Genomic DNA, 13,390 nt, shown 5'->3' with positions numbered 1-13,390 from the left:
CACATCAATCACTGTTCCTAACACATTCCGAACACTCTCAATGTAATCGGACATTTTGAAGGTAATCAGACAACAGCTACAAAATAAAACCAACCATTTCTGTGCAAAAAACTCGAGTGTCTCCATGAAAATGGCGCCATTAACAGTGGCATGGCTTGAACACTCCCTTTTGTGTGTAAACCGCTAGTGTCATGACACTAAAACTGGCGCGATTTAGTGGCGCCACTGCTACATGCTAGTGTAAACTTAGCTTAAGGTAAGAGTCATATTTTAAGTAACAGCCGCCGTTTAAATGGTGCAGAAAATTAACAGAAACTTTTTAATTAAAATCTCAATAGTCCTTATTTGAATGTCTTTGTCTCTGCTCTAGCAATCATGGTACAGCTAGCGGCTATTTTCCTAATTACTGGTAAATATACTTTGTGTAGACAGAAAAGAATAAAAAATGTATCCATGTATAAATCCAAAGTACCGATGAACTTTTGAGAAAACTGCAAGTCACACCTCCATAAACCATAATACTTAAAATGTTCGTCATGACGAGCAACCTTGCGCAAAACCATCCATTATTTCATGAATTGCCCTTTAAGGTCGCAATTCCTTTCGAAAGGGAACTTTCCATATACCTAATGTAAAAAATACCTCATCTGTACTTATTTGTATGTTCTTCTTTCAATTTATTACCTTATTGAAATCAGGTGTGATTATTTTTTTGTATAACTGCACTCTGTTTTGATTATTTCAGTTTAACTTAACCAATCAATTAATACTTATGAAGTCAAACGGGGTGAAGCCCATGAGTAACAGCTATTTTACATAAATGTTATTCTATTATGAACCCATTAAAAATAAAATCACAATACAAACAAATACCACCGTCGCAGCAAACCTGCAGACTAAGCGAATCTCCATTTGGCATATTAGATTTTTATACAAATATTTCCTTGTGCCAAATTAAGTATTGAGTAATAATCATAGTTGCAATTAGCAAACAAAACCCTACAAGAATTATTGGGTACTTTCCATTTTAATTTGGAATTTACATGAGTATTATTTGCCAAAGATTTAACTCTTACATTTGCTGAGGTAAAGGCCAAAACTTCAGACTCACATAAGTATTTGACCTCACTTGAAAGCGTCTGGAGATGACATTATAGTCGATTCATATGTGCTGGCCTTAGGTATAAAAATTCTTTCAGAAGGCTGACAAATTTTACCAACTTTTATTGAGGATGTTTACTTAATAGCTTATCATTCATTAACAATACAAGATTGTTGCTCGAAAATGAAAAATAACATGCAATTTATAACCTGTAAATATAGCTAGTATCACATATGCGTCGATAAAATCCTCAGTAAAGCAGTTTTTCAACAAACTTTAGTACTGTTTTGATTTCTTGTTTGTATTCGGTTATCGGTTTTGCCAATATTTTACCAATATTATTTTTGAAATATTTTGATATTTTCCCATCATCATAATACCAACATTTGTATTAAACACATTTGATTAGGTCAGGTAATATGAGTAACTTCAAATAAATATTACTCCCGATAATTCAAAAATACCTGCAAGTAAAACGATACTATTTTTCTTACATAACCTGGCATCAGGTAATATTAAGTATAACTTTAAATAAAATATTACTTCTTATAATTGAAGAATAACTGCAAGTGATATGATAATATTTTAACCTTACATAACCTCCTCCTAAGGCATCAGGTAATATTTAAGTACAACTTTAAATAAAAATTACTTCTGATAATTAATGAATAACTGCTAGTAATATGATAATATTTTTTAACCTTACATAACCTGCTCCTAAAGCATCCGATGAATAATCAGTGGGTTCAAGATAATTAAAATAGGTGATATGCCAGCAAACAGTATAAGCTCCCATGTGGTCTAGTGGCTAGGATATCTGGCTTTCACCCAGAAGGCCCGGGTTCGATTCCCGGCATGGGAATAACGTTTTATCTGTCAAACCATGAATTTTATAAAATCATCGTACAGTATTTGTTCTCATTAGGTTTTGAGTAAAACTTCAGATTTCATTGTTTTGCATTTTATTCAAAACCTAATGAAATTAAAAGAATATTTTTAGCTTATAAGTTGTTTGTAAGATAAGAGTAGTATAATGGAGTAGTTTTTGTTATATATATATATATACTTACTGGTGTGACTTGACAAAACTAATCTCATTAAAACCAATCTTGTCTTATACTGTATGTAAAAATATTCAATTTAAAGGAAACACTCTTATGTGCTACGAACAAAATGACATGTAAACTAAGAAATTGCTTGACAGATTTGGTAGAGTAGTCTTACAGGGCAATTAGTTATGCCTATAAAATATGTATTGACTGAAATAAATCTGCACCTTCTATATTATATGATAGCTATATATGCATAGATTAAATAACGAACAAGTCAATCTCAACAGAATAATGTGTGCATCATTGTTAAATCTTTAACAGCTGTTGTTGTGCGTACACCCACACAATCATTTATTTAAACTTACAATAGGTGTAATATCAACAAAAAATAATAATAATACCTCTAGATATGTTACAACTAATACATCATAATAATAGTTGGTAAAATAATGCTCTAAGTGTACTATTTACAAAAATTTCTAAAACTATTAAAAAATATAGATTGTAAGCTTCAATTATCCTTAGTTTCTGTATTCATGTTGAGCTTCCTATAGTGGTTATTCGACTACTGTTTTCAAAGTTAATATAATTTTCTCACCAATACTTTTCAATTAAGTACACTATAATGCTCAGTACTCAAGTTTAACCAACTACACCTTATAACTGAATCACCTTACATGTTTTGTGGATAGAATACAATAAATTATTTATAAACCAGTATCCAAACCAAGAAATTTTCGAAGTTTTATTTCCTGGCTGGGGATTTTTTATCAAAATATTTTGGGGTTGAACTGAATACTGCGGCCCAAATACTGGAGAACAAAATAATAGCTCAAATGTAATAAAACTATTTATAGTATAATATTCCAAAATTATAATTAAGACGTATTTAGGTATGATAACTATCAGCAGATCAATTTAAAAAGAATGACAAATAAGGAAAGCAGCAACAGTTTGCAAATGACATTTTAGTAAGTGCATTGAGTTAGATCATTACAATGATCAACGACTTCATTACAATGATCAATAGCATCATTACAATGTTTGTGTTGTGATTATTGGGCTCACGATCATTATGCATAATCTGGTGTTTAATCTCATCATGAACCTGCTCTGATCAAAAGCATAACCATCTGTCCTAATCGTGTTAGGAGATGAATTCTTTAAAAAAAGTTGTAGCTATAAAACATTTAATTATAAAAATGTCTCGACTTAAAATACTTGTCCTTAATTTAACACCATCGTTTATTTCAATAAGTAAGCAATTGGTGTAAGCTATTATCATACTATTGTACGTAAGTTATGTAAGTTTATACTTTTAAAATGTCTGGTATAGTGGTTAGTATACGATTCCTGTTCTGAGGGCCTCGGGTTCAAATCCAATCAATCATGAAAGATGTTTACTACAAAATAACGCCATGAAATAGTGTATTAAAGCCTATTTTCTGACGAAATAGCTACAGGTTACTTTAGCAAGAACTCTCTTTGTTTTTCGAATCTCTCTACATAAAAGCCATACGATAATGAAAGCAGGTTGTCATAGAATTCAATTGTTACAATAAGTCAAACTCTAAGAATGTTCAACGAGAAGAAAAATATTTAATCAAAGCTAACAGATGTAAAAGGTTATTTTAAACCCCAAGTTTACCAATTCATTGTCCATCTGTCCCTCCAATTAAGCACCAATTCCTCCAAGGGAACTAATCTTGGGATGGATTCAATAACAATTAAGTTTACTCGGAGTACTCCGTAAAGTCTATCTTTGGATTGGGTGTAGTTGTAGTGTATACCAAACAGTTTTGTACCAAGCCAAAATAGAAAATTAAAACCATATAATAATAACTAAACTGTACCAGCTTCAAGTGTGATATGAATATCATGCGTGGCAATGTTATTCGTTGCTTTTTTGATGACACATAACTTTTTCTGAAGAGAAGAATGGGACTCAAAAAGAATACTGTAACGCATTGCATTGTTGATAATCTTTGTTACGATACATGCCGATGAATATTAATTTTCATAGAGTCGTTTCATTCATTTTCATTTAGTCATACACAATCAACACATTACATGTTATAAACTTCATGAGTATCCCTTTAATCGTCAGTAGAAACCTTTGTGCTTAGGAAACTCTTGTTACAAAAAAAACTCAACTTTTACCACATGATATTCGAAAGTAATACTGATGCAAGAACTTAAACATCACCAACGACTTAAAACATCTAACGCCTTTTAAAAATGTATTCACGTAAAATACTTAACCATTTAAGAAACTAATGGCATGCAGGTTCCAAAAGGAATATTGTTAGTAAATGGGTCATGGTTATCTGTTTTAGGATGGAAGTAGTTTAAAAGCTGTATTAAATACGAATATTAGAGTATTCAATGAAGTGAGTATATTTAAGGAGTGTTATTTCTTATCTCTTCCTAAAGTATTTCTGGATGTCACGTTTTCTCAGAGTCATTAGGACCCACAGAACCTGGAAAGTTCGCAGTTTTATTTTTAACGAGAAAGAGAGACAAATAAACTCGCCTTGCACACTCATCAAATAAAGAGACCACACAACATGTCTTATCTAAACATTTTACCAATCCTGACATTTGAGTTTTTACCATGGCTTCGGAAGTTAAATAACAAATTTTAATAGTGACATTATGTCTAGTTTTTTTCATAAATCAAAAATAGAAGATTTTTTTAGGTTGTATTGATGTTATTTGGACTCAGCGCGTTTAGTAATACATTCATGTCGTTTCAGAAATTTGAAACAGCTAAATTCAGGAGTTATAATGCTTGAAAGTATTGTATATGTATTTTAGTCATGTAAATAAAAATGTATAGAACTACTTAAGAGTTATCAATAATATCACACAAATTAACTATGATATATTTACTGTGGTTATAGTGCTCGTCTGATAATCAAAAGGTTGTGGATTAGATCCTTAGAAAGTTTAGTAGCTTTTTGAGAGTTCGAAACTGAAAACTGGACTCAGCTGTTCCTGATAATTTGGGCTTTAAATAAATGATCCAGTCTAAACAGCTGATCTTAGCTGATTAGTACAATAACAACAGCCAATAACAAAGCTACAAGGGTCATCATGCTCCATTCTACACTCATTATTCCCTCATATTAGGGTTAAAATACTAGGTGGCGTCTCCATCTCAATTAATCACTGATAATTGAAAAAGAATAACTGTTTCAGTAAATATCCCATAAGAAGTAAGCCAAAGTAACAAATTTAACCACAAAAATTTAAAAAATATACATTATTTCATCGTACTTCATGACAACACTTATTTACTCGTTCCATGACGTCCAATTGTTTTGATAGCCATGGTTTCAATAAAAGTATAAGAAATAATAATCGTAGTATATAAACAACGAGAAACGTACGTTCAATACACGTAGCTGTCCTCGATTTCACTGCAAATCCGTGTTTTATGTGTAACGTGACGTGAAAATGAAAATGGTTTTACAGCAGATTTTTTGAAAAAGTTACAAACCAAGTAATTTAACCTCAATTTACCGTTTCAGTTGTTTGTGTAGTTGGGATTCACTGACTTGTTACAACCTTTATGTACAAAAATATCTTTATAAACTTAAAACACGCATATACCTTTTGAAATTATTTGAAGCTGTCATGATTGTTTTGTAAAATATAAAAGCTTTGTGTTGTAATATTGTGACATGTCACTTTCACTAGCTTAACAAACAACGTTACATTCGTACAGTGGCAAAAAGACTTTTCCCTTTATGTACATTTTTATCTTTTTGTATTACGAATGAACTCATCCTAATACTTATTAAATGAGTTTTGGTGATGCAAACTTTTGTTTCTAAATACGTATTCACGGGCATGGGAGTTAAGTGATTATGTGGTTAAAATGCTAGTAATATTACAGTTTTATAATGATAGAAATCACATTTTTTTTCAGTCTGTTAAAGCTGCATGCAATCCCTAAGCAAAGGTATTACTTATGAACACAAATTCATGTATTTTATATAGGGTGTCCCTCGAAGAGGTCCCTATTTTTGAATCAATATATTAGACGCACCGAACACTCTACAAACCTGAAACTCAACAGTCCTAACATGAACATATGTAAAAGAAATACCCCTGAGTATCAGTTAATTCTGACACATTAGGACAAGATGGCGAGATATCAAAGACATTTTACTTGCTTAGTGTAACTTTTTTGTTTTTTCCGCCATTTTGTTTGGATCAGTCAGAATGATTTGTGACTCGGGGGCAGCACCTTTACATTATGTGTTAGTATTTCATTTTTTTGTTATCTGTAGAATTTCAAGTCTGTAGCGTGCTCTATAAATCAATCAAAAATAGGGACCTCTTCGTTGGGACACCCGGTATACTGATTTTGATTGATGTATTTTTGGTACAATAATGTTCAGTGTATTTTGACTTGATGATCTTTCAGTGGACCTAGTCGTTCATTGTCAGTAACACTAACAACTTGGTATTCTGAATATGACTGCAACACAGACTAAACTTACAGCTATTATAAATGATGACGTGTTGGCCTCTCTACAGACATACATCACTAGATCAGCTGTGATAATCACAATACACAGCATTATGTGACAGCATTCAGATATATGTTTTAACACCCATTTTGTGGTGTTTGGCGTTTTGTGATTATTTTAAAAATTACGTCATCGTTTTGAAAACGTTCAACACGAATCATTAACAAAATGTCGGGACGTGGTAAATGAAAACGTTTCATTTACTAAAACCCTAATGTTTAGTTCCAAGAAAACCAACATTTGGCCCCTTCATATAGTGAACTTAATTGTTCACTAATAGTGAGTGGTTTTGTGTTCTGTATTCATTTGGGATTACGTACCTAGATGGAATTTAGAATAATACAAATTTTCCATAACATTTTGTTTAACCTTTGGGCAAAACTTTAATGTTCAGTAAACAGTTGATTAACACCGTGTGTTTGCGACGTTTCTATGAAAAGTTACTTATTTTTTACACTTTATTTGCTTTGAAAACAAACTAAATCAATTGACAATTGACAGGACGTGTCAAATATATTTTGTGATGTGTGTCTCTGACCATCATGTAAGTTTGCTCTAAAGATATTTCTCCTGAGAGCTACAAACGAAGGAATTGTGACTGCTACATCGTGTCTTTGGCTCCTTGGTGGTTTGTCTGCTTGTTTCAAGTAACAGATTCTTTTTCAATACTATCTGTAAATATTGTTGCTCATTATATTACTAGTTTAGCTGTTTACTAAGTATGTTTTAATGGTAGATCTTTTAAATTCCCTGCACGATTGGTTACTTAAAAGGTCGAAAAGTAGTTAAAACCCTGTTGTTACTCCAATCACCCACGAGTAAAATTATAATAATTATATTCAAATTCTGATGGGTATTTTCATATTCCAAAATAAGGTTTCTGCATCTACCAACAAAATCACAATTTAGGAAAGCAAATCCATTCTAACAATCGGATTCCAATAATTTTAGGTACAGCTCTAGCTTTGTATTTAATCAACAATGCAAAGGCTTTAGCGATTTATTGATGAAAATAACGGCATTACCAAAATGTTTGTGTGAAAAATGTGATAAAGGATCGTTTTATTGCCAATAAAATTACGCAATGCTTCACAGAAAATGCTTTCTACGTTTTGGAATGCTAGCTCAGGTAGAACTTTACGTTATTAAATATGTTATTGAATACCCCAATTTATTATAATCGGAGTTGCGAATTTCAAACTATTCATTTATTTAGAAAAATCTTTACTTGAAATAACATTACACAATAACATGCATACAAAATAACATTTATAATTTTACCCTTGACATTTGAATTAATATTTTGTTAAATGAGTGATTAAATAATAAAAAAGTTTACATCAGCATCTATTATTGTAGCTAGACTGAAAAACATTTTCATAGTACAAAGTTTAAACAACAATCTAAGTAAGGTACGACACACAAAGTCAGGACATTTCTACGACAAGGTTATAGGAGAACTTTTTCATAGGACAAAACACAGTTTCTCATAACCGGATTATAAAGGAACCTAAGTTTGTAAATATACAGGGTGTTTTTTTTTTTTAACTTGCATCTTTATTTATGTAAAAACCGCAATAGATAGAAATATGCAGTTTGCGGAAATCATCTATTGACGTAGGAGGCCCAATTTTTTTAATTCAACGTTACATTCACATTCCCCCCCCTTTCCCCCCTGCCAACAACTTAATTTTTTTAAATAGCACCTTGGGATTATCTCACAAATTCATGAGCCGATTTTCATTTTTTTTCACCAAACATTTTCTTTTTTCATGCTCTTTCATTTGATATGTCACAAGGGGTAGCTTGCTATTTAAAATAATTAAGTTGGTGGCAGGGGGAAAGGGGGGGGAATGTGAATGTAACGTTGGATTCAAAAAAATTGGGCCCCCTACGTCAATAGATGATTCCCGCAAACTGCATATTTCTATCTATTGCGGTTTTTACATAAATAAAGATGCAAGTTTTAGGAAAAACACCCTGTATATCAAGCATAGGAGAGTTGTACAATGTACAATCCTCATCTCACTTTGTTTGAAATTAATATACCTTTTAAACTAATATGTTTTCAGTTAATTTAGACATGAAATATTTTTAAAACCACTGTTTTTATTTATGCATGGATTTTAAAATTATAAATGGGCATATTTAAATACTTTTTTATGTCAGTTATTGACGTTGTTTACAACATCACTAAATGAACAGCAATATACAGTATTGACTTATACCACATTGTATGAAATATCATAACTTTATTACAAAAGCCAGTTGAGTATGCTGTTTGGAAGTTAAAAGTTCAGTGAACTCAGTAAATTATAGTTTTAATGATAATTTAATAAGTATGAGAATCACCCAAGATTTTTCAAGTAAAACTTCCTTTATGTAATATTTTGAGCTTTTGGTTTTCATTTGGGTTGTGTCACTGAACGTAACGACATATTCTGAGATATAAAATATTGGTAAACCTAATGGTCCGGAATCAGCCTTTACTTGCATACAATTTTCTCACGAGAAATAGAATGTAAAAAAATAGTTTTTTTTAAATCTTATATACGAGTATTGTATATTTAGTTATGAACTTAAAAAAACACAGTAAACATTTATTTACACAAAGTACTAATAAATAAAAATAAAAATTCAGATATGGTTAATATTTTCAAATTAGTGGTAAGTAAGCAAGTAATGATAAATTAGAAAATTTTCAAATAAGTTTTTTTATGCACATTATGCTTAACCTTGATGTATAATTTTAATCTCAATAATGTCTCAAGTTAATAATTAACCTGTCTGTCATGTAGACTTCAAGTGAGCTAAACTGTTCTATAACCTTGATATGCAGTTTCTGTACACAACAAACTCTGGGATATGTTAATTAGCCCATTTGTGGGAATATACACGTTTACAAACTATTGTTGGAAATACAAAATTTAGATCTTAATGTATTTGGGGTATTAAAAAAATATGTTGTTCTCTTTAAATATTCCAAATATAATAATAGGCATTTTATAGAAAAAAGACCATGTGCAGCGCAGCTTACAATTGAGTGACGTGTACAATCTCAAATTTTAGCATGTTATGTTTTCAACAGAGTTTGTGTTTTTAAAAACTGTATTAAGGTTTCAGATCATATTGCATTGTTATTATGCTTGGTAACCTATTTCACAAGAAATCACAAAAGTTTGGTAAAAATGTTAAATTAGATAAAAACTGAGTTCTTTAAAAAATGATTTCTTCAAATATTCTGTTTCAATTCTAATAATAAGTTATAAGGCTAAATCCAGGTCATTAGGTTTAAACAATATTTCATATTTCAAAAGACGTCATGATATTCTGTAGCTCAACCGAAGCGCAAAGTCAAAAGCTCAAAATAATACACAAAAGCTGTTTTACTTGAAAAATCTATATCTACTTTCAAACTGATGTCTATCTTTTTAATTGTTGATTCAGTAATTATTAGTTTGACGACCTTCATTTCTTATTTTTGTACTTTAAACCATAAACAGTTATGTTAGTTTGCCGTTTGATATCATACTTGAAATAAATATTACGTCATTATACCAATGTATTCATTAAGCCATTAACCTCCACGTAACATAAACTCAACTGATTTTTGTGGGGAATGGTTACGGTAAACGTATGTATTAAAACCAACTGTTTATTTAGTTAGCTTAGTTTAGTTAGTTATTTAGTTACCCATAGTATATGTTTATATTTAACTGATAATAATAACGTCAATAAATTACCTGAACTTACAGCTTCGAACATTTACACCAGTTTTTTTCTAAGTAGTAAAATTCGTATCAAAATTTATTGAAAACATTAATCTATAGAGATTATTTATAACAAAGTAAGATAAGGGTTTATAGTTTTGGGTTCAAAGTCATATGTTACATCTTTTTTTTTTTATTTAGAGACTGTGGTTCTTTTAAATATATTTAAGATAAACTGTGTTATTATAATATAAGATTGTATTACGTAAGTTTATAACATTGTCTTGGAAAAATTCTGACTTTGTGTTGCACCTCAAATCAATTGTGGTTTCATCAGTAGATTTTTTTCCGTCTCGCACCAAGATGATCCTGAATTTAAATTCATTTACTATTCAAATAACTCATTTAACTCAAAATAACTTCAAAAACTAGGTATATAATGTATAAAATTAATTATATTATATGTAGAACTCCTCTCAAATACACGAATAGTTTGGAATTTACAACTCCGATTATATGAAATATTTAATAACTAGAAGTTCTACCTGAACTAGCATTCCAAAACTTACAAAGCATTTTCTGTGAAGCATTACGTGTTTTATTACCAATAAAACGATCCTTTATCGCTATATTTCACACAGAAACATTCCGTTAATGCCGTAATTTTCAACAATAATTCGTAAAATTCGATGCATTGTCACTGAATTTCAAAGCTAGCTTGGAATATACTATTTGTCAAAATTATATTAGTTTGAATATATTTGCCCTACCGAATCTGCAATGTCATTACGTAAATCAGAAGAATTAAACGGCTCTTATTTTATTCTAATGTAGCTTAACCATTGAGTATATAAGATAAATATAAACTGTGAGGCAACTTTAGTGTGCATAATCTGTAATGGCTATTCTATGTGTATTACACGAAAAATGTTTGAACATAACTTTATTAATTAATATTAATTTAAAAGGCGATTTAATACCTAATTTTAATTTCTTGCATGTTTATGTTGTGCAATTGATAATTTATACAGTGTATTTTTGAATTTTGGATACAGTATGTTTTTATAAATCAATTGAATAACAACACTGACAAAATTCTTTGAACGAATTTCCCTGTTACAATGTATTCCAAGGTGTACGACTGTATGGCTACTTTTCTCGCTGCAACGAACCCAATTACAATCATTGAAAACTTATCTATACCGGGTGCGGATCGAAGTATAGCATAGTCAATAATTTCTACAAACATTAAAAGACAAAGAATACAAAAATGATGTTTAAGGTTTGCTGCAACGAGAGTGTAAATATATCATGTAATGCTACGTTATGTATTTACAAAACAGTATGTATGGTTTTGAGGAATAAAACAACAGAGGTTTCGGTTTCAATGTTCAACGTATTATATAATATATAAACATTGAAAAATTTGATATATGCTTCTGTGGAGAAGAGGCTTAAGCCATATGTTTGAATATTCGGTCGTTGGTGCACCATTATATAGTGAATATATTAATGACAACATCCCCATACATATTTGATGGCAGATCCTAAATTAGGCTTCCCATTCAAACACAGGCGGGCTCAAAATTAATCTTCACATATTAATATAAAGAGTAAATAATAAATAAATTGTAAAGAGTTGTGGTATATTCATTTGGAATTTACTCTTATGATTCAATAGTCTTAATCATTGGACTTGACTTAATTTATATGATTTTTTTACATGTTCATGTATAAAACCAAAAGACCAAGGAAAGTACTGAAAATGTAGCTGTTTGAGTATAAAAAGTTTCTTAAAAAAATTGCGAATAAAAAAACTACTATTTTTAGGTTGCAGAGATAATTGAAATATATTTGCTTTTAAAGATCAGGGATATATGAAAGCTCTTGCTTTAGTACTGAGATACATATAAATCGTAGCACAAACATGATATGACGGAATGATAAAGCTACCTTCCGCTAAATCCTTACAGAACATATTCTGACCAAGACAGTAACACAATGATATTATTACGTTGTATTATTACGTGTGTGTTAACCCTGCAAGGCAATGTTTATTTAGATACAGTACAAAATAGTCATTATTGTAGATTAAATGTATTTTAATGAGTTGATATAGTCAAAATATTTTGAAAATGCATTATGCCAGGTTTCACATTACCTGAACTTCAGTTTTATTGTAGCTTTTAGGTTGGATAAATTTAATTAACTATGTCAAGTGGCTTTGACTACAGAGTATAGCCTCTGTAATGCTTTGATGTCGTAGTAGTATGTACTATGTTTGTTTGTAAATTGTTAAATTAAAATAGAAATAAACTTGTTATTGGTAGGTGTGATTCAACTAGTTGCTGCTAGTTTGATAAATTAATAAATATATTTTGAAAATCTAGAGATAGTAAGACATAAGACATAAGACATGTTTATTTCCAGTAGACATATTACAAATACATTGGAAGAGTCAAAACATTTTTCATGCAGAACAGTTGTCAAATTTAGAAGTAAGTTAAAAGGTATACTTTGAAGTCTACGAAAAAAAATTGCATTTTAAGTTATTTAATTATTGGTCTTAAACTAATATCACAGAGTTTATCACTATCGAGAAGTAAAAACAACCATTTAAAAGTTAGCAAAACATTACAAAATTAGACAGGTTGTACTACAAGGCATTAGGTGAAGGCATAAAAGTTAGACAATGACAACTAAAAACAAATGAATACATTTAATATTGTTTATCAGATTAATTAATTTGGTTAAAATACATTTGTATAAACAACTAAATGAAGTGGCATTTACGAACAAAGAGTTTTGAAATAAATCAACTAAATTATTCATTAAATATGATTTAAATATCTGCATCGAGTAAACAGTAAATTTAATTATTTATTTTATGGAATGCCGAATCGCAAACTGTTAGCGCTAAATTTTTCATCCATATTTGCACTTCAATAGAGAAGATAATTTGCCATAATTGATGGTGGATCGTTT

General features: G+C 30.2%; 1 non-coding gene across 1 annotated transcript; it reads left to right on the top strand.

The window, feature by feature from the left end:
- The first annotated feature begins 1,892 nt into the window (after positions 1–1,892).
- Trnae-uuc (transfer RNA glutamic acid (anticodon UUC)) lies at positions 1,893–1,964 on the top strand. Its single transcript has one exon. It is a non-coding gene; the product is annotated as a tRNA-Glu (tRNA).
- Positions 1,965–13,390: the final 11,426 nt, after the last annotated feature.

The sequence above is a fragment of the Macrosteles quadrilineatus genome, unplaced genomic scaffold (genome assembly GCF_028750875.1).
Source record: "Macrosteles quadrilineatus isolate MER2022 unplaced genomic scaffold, UCM_ALF_1.0 Scaffold_1__1_contigs__length_201487025, whole genome shotgun sequence".
NCBI classification, from domain to species: Eukaryota; Metazoa; Arthropoda; class Insecta; order Hemiptera; family Cicadellidae; genus Macrosteles; species Macrosteles quadrilineatus.
The sequence above is the reverse complement of the archived record's forward strand: the minus strand, read 5'-3'. Positions and strand labels throughout refer to the sequence as shown.